This window comes from Microtus ochrogaster, chromosome X (assembly GCF_000317375.1).
Source record: "Microtus ochrogaster isolate Prairie Vole_2 chromosome X, MicOch1.0, whole genome shotgun sequence".
Taxonomy (NCBI): Eukaryota; Metazoa; Chordata; class Mammalia; order Rodentia; family Cricetidae; genus Microtus; species Microtus ochrogaster.
The window spans coordinates 4483357-4488217 of NC_022026.1; positions in this window are offsets into that span (position 1 = coordinate 4483357).

The following is a 4861-nucleotide window of genomic DNA, read 5'->3' on the forward strand; positions in this document are numbered from 1 at the left end:
TGCCATTAAACCCAGCACTCAGGAGGCAGAGGCAGGCAGGCCACTGGGAATTTGAGGCCAGCCTGGTCTACAGATTGTGTTGCTTTTGTGTTGCTTTCATTGGTTAATAAATAAACTTCCTTGGCCTAGTTTATAGGGCAGAACTTAGGTAGGCAAGGAACTGAATGCTGGGAGGAAGAAAGGCAGAGTAAGAGAGAGCTGCCATGGAGCCACCTGAGTCAGACATGCTGAATCTTTGCTGGTAAGCTACTGCCACATGGTGATACACAGATTAATAGAAATGGGTTAAATTGAGATGTAAGAATTAACCAATAAGAAACTAGAGCTAATGGGCCAAGCAGTGATTTAATTAATAGTTTCTGTGTGGTTATTTCAGCTGTAAGCTAGCCTGGTGGCCCTCTCCTTATAACATACAGAGCAAGTTTCAGGGTAGGCTACAAAGCTACACAGAGAAACCTTGTCTCAAAAAACAAAAACAAAAACAAAATATTGGCATTATGATGCAACTAGAAAAAAAATTCTAGAGCATGAGACAAACAAGACCCTGAAAGACAAATACATATATTGATTTATAAATGGATATTAGCAGATGAGTAAATGATAATCAATCTATAATTCATAGGCTCAGAGAGTTAGACAAAGAGGTAAACCATGGGGGAAGGGAACACAAGGATCTCCTTGGGAAGGGAAAACAGACTAAATTTTTCAGGAGGATTGAAGATGGGTGGAGCTAGGAGCAGGAAGGGACAGGTTGGGTGGAGAGTGAAAGGAGAGATGGGTGAAATGTAGGGCAGCATTTGTGGAACAATGTAGAAATCTAGTGTAGTGAAAACGTTCTGGAATCTATGAGGGTGACAGTAGTGAGGACTTCTGTTAAAGGAAGATAGTCAAACTGGCCATGTTTTGTAGCTAGGCAAGACTTCTAGTGGTGGGATTGGGTATTATTCCATTGAGTTGTTGATCTAGGGTGTCCTTTGAAGATCCCTAAATAACCTAGGCTTATGCTAGGACAGAGAGTTGCTTTCAATAAACCGACAGCAGGGCCCTATAACCAAAGACAACATTCATACAACTCACTCAACTTAGCAAGGTGGAACAGGTACCTATAAGTAGTCTTCACTCCTCAGTTCCTGCATCTCACTGGTACAGGAAGATACTCTGCAGGTTACTGAAACTTGGACACTAACCCATTCATAAAATCATATGTCCTTCTTGTAAAATATGCCGAAGCAGTTGTGGTACAGAACTTGAAGGAGTGGAGAACCAACATCTGATTTAACTTGAGGCTTACCCCATGAAACAGAGCCCATATGCTCTCCTGACACTATGGTCAAAAACCAGACACTGGATAGGCCTGAGACCTAGAATAGAGCCAGCCATGACTGGCAAAAATATCAATGAAATTACTCCTAATGATATTCTTCTGTACTCACAAATTGTTGCCTTGTCCAGTCATCATCAGAGAGGCTTCCTCGGGCAGCAGATTGGAGCAGCTACAGAGAAAAACAGTCAATCTTCAGAGAAAGAGTAAAATTAGAGGTCTCCTTCAGGTTCTTCCCCTGAAGATTGGGGAACCCCATGGAAGACAAAGAGAAAAGATAGGAGTCAGAGAGGATGGAGAATACCAGAAGAACGTGGTCCACTAAATCAAATTAGCAGGCCTCATATGGGTTCACAGAAGCTGTTAACAGACAAGTATGGGGCCCACATTTGTCTGCACTAGGTCCTCTGCATATATGTTATGGCTGTTAGCTTCGTGTTGTGGGTCCCCTAACAGTGGGAGCAGTTATGTCTCTGCTTCTTGTCTACTCTTGGGACTCATCCTCCTATTAGGTTGCCATGTCCAGCCTCAATATGAGGGCTTTTGCGTTGCCTTGTTTTTATCTTGTTTTGTTGAATTTAGTTCTCTCTTGGAGGGCTCCATTTTGTTAAAAGAGAAATGGGGAGAATGGATCTTGGGGAGAGGAGAGATGGGTGGAAGCTGGGAGGAAGGAATTGAGAGGAGACTGTGATCAGGATGTACCATAAGTAAGAAGAAGCTATTTTCAAATTAAAAAAAGAATTAAATATGTCTCCAGAAGACCAGGATGTAAGGAGACAAGCCTGTAGGGTATCAATTACTGATTTACGGGGAAGACATCAGCCTATTATGGGTAAGGATACATCTGGGAAATTGATCCTGGGTTCTATAAGAAAGTAAGTTGAGCAAGCCTTGAGGAGAAGTCCAGCGAGCAGCTGTCTTTCATTGTGTCTGTATCAACTCCTACCTCCAGTTGTTACATTGTTTGAGTTCCTGCCCTGACTTCCTTCAATAATGAACAAGGATGTGGAAATGAAAGCCAAATAAATCCTATCCTCCCCAATTTGCTTTTGGTCATGATGTTTCATCACAGCAATAGTAACCCTCTGTGGCCATGAAGCTGGATGCCCCCCACTTTGGCCATAATCTAGATAACTTTACTGGATGTTTATTTCAAACTTTGAGATTGACATAAGAACTATAGTACAAACAAGATGAAAACTCTACTATACCCAAACATTTCCTAGCAAACTTTCAAAATATCTATGGTATCTATGAAAAGCAGTGACTGTACATGTCTAGAAATTTAGAATATTTTGAAGAAAGTTTTACAAAAAGGAAAAGATACATAATGTCCATGATCTGGTATATGGAATTCCACATAGTTCATAACAAATAACTCATCATATTCCTTAAATAATTCTGCCATAGCTGCTTTCTAGCAATAGCTTCTGTTGTTCATACCCCTGTACACTGACAATATTGGTTGGAGGCTCTCTGCCAATATAAACTCATAAATAAAACTAGGGTATAAGGACAATTGGTGAAGTATATTTGGTGTGGTACAGAAAAGAGAAATAGTAGAAAAACAAGCAAGAAAGCAAAGAAACAAACAAAAACAAAACAAAAAAACAGGATATAGGGAAGTACATGAAAAACTGAAACAGTTGATGCAGAAATGATAGCTTCACAGTTAAAAAAAAAAAAACTCTTACAGAAGACCCAAGAGTTATTACCAGCCCCCACAGAAGGCAGCTCAGCTCATAACTACACTTAACTCTGACTCCATCATGCTCCATATTCTCTCATTTGCCTTCACTAGGACATACACTCACATGCCCATACCCACACACAGACACACATAAATGCATCGAAATTTATTTATTTTTTTATTTTAGAAACAGGTTTTCTCTGTAGCTTTGGAGTCTGTCCTGAAACTAGCTCTTGTAGACCAGACTGGCATCGAACTCACAGAAATCTGCCATCCTCTGCTTCCCAAGTGCTGGGATTAAAGGCTTGCACCACCACTGCTTGGCTTCGAAATTAAATAAAATAAATCTAAAAGATAACTGAAACAGAATTTAAGAACTTGTTCCAGTTAAAAACACAAAATTTATTGAGCGTATCCTGAGGTCATAAGAGCAGGAGAGTTATTCTTGCCCCTCATCAACTGCAGCATTCAGGAGAGTGGCCTTTACCCTTTTTTCTGGAAAACACAGGAGAGCTGGTACTGAAGGTATATTTATAGAGAACCGCCCCTGAGGATGTGAAAGAAAAACTGGCTCTGTCCCTTGATAATCTCTGCAAGGGGTGACATAGCCAGGACAAAGCTGGAGAGCTCATGCTGGTGATGAAGATGGGAAGCTGGCAGGCTGACCAACCCTATAACTATCCAGGCACAGAAGCAGCAGTATATCCAATATCCACCCCATCTGTGATCTGCTGGTGCACGAGTTTGGGGTCCTATGGACCCAAAGCTGCAGGATGGCCATGACACAGGGCAGAAAAAGGATATCCAGGAAGAGTCCCAGTGAGGGCCAGCTTTGATGGTGTAGCAGAGACTACAGCTCTTGAACCAGACCAATGACATTTTGCATATAAAATGTGTGGGCAAAAGAATTTACTGTGTCACACTGCTGCTTCCACGATAAGATTTTTTGCCCTCCCCTTTTCTCTTGAATTTTATTTTATTTTATTCTTGGTGAAGGAGAGAGATGGATGGGATCTAGAGGCATGATGTGAAAGACACAAAGAATAAATACAAAGAAAGTTAAAAATACATAAAAAGTAAAATGATGATAGTTTGCTTTTATACCTGTGCAGCAAAGTTTCTCGATTAACTTTAGATCTGTCCAAATTAATCAATTTCTCAGCCAGAATCAATATCAAGACTCAGATGATATGTGCACAGACCTTCCTAAATTTAAGTCTGATATACCTGAATTTTTATATTCATAGTGCCCATTATGCTATTTTCAGAAGAAATTTATAATGGGCATGAATATTTTGACACACATGCAAAGATTCAAATGTATTAAGTCTTTGATACAAATTGGCTTAAAAATGTCACTTGATAGACCCTATGCTCAGATAAAACACTTAATAAGTCCAAATATAAATCAAAGCAGCCATGTAAAAGAATGAAATCCATTATACTAAACTTTCTAAGGGAAAGGATGATTATTTCCACATTTCTTCCTTCAGACAGTTTAATTTCCTAATATTAAACTTTGAGTGACATACACTGTGGAGAATATTAGAACATTAAACACGTGGTACATCAATAAAAGAATTTATGTCCTATACCCTCTATTATTAAAATTGTTAATTATTGTAGTTTGAAAATCATATACAAATATATAAATATAGATATATTCATGTATAAGTCAATATATTCTATGTCGCATTTTATCAACATTCTGTCTGAAAAAATTCTCCCTCATACATAAGAAGTTATATTTAGATCTCCATAGACTATTTCATTAGTCTTTATGTCATACAACATTAACAAGCAGTGTCTTAACCATATTCACTTACCTTTCTTGAAAGACACATGTATGA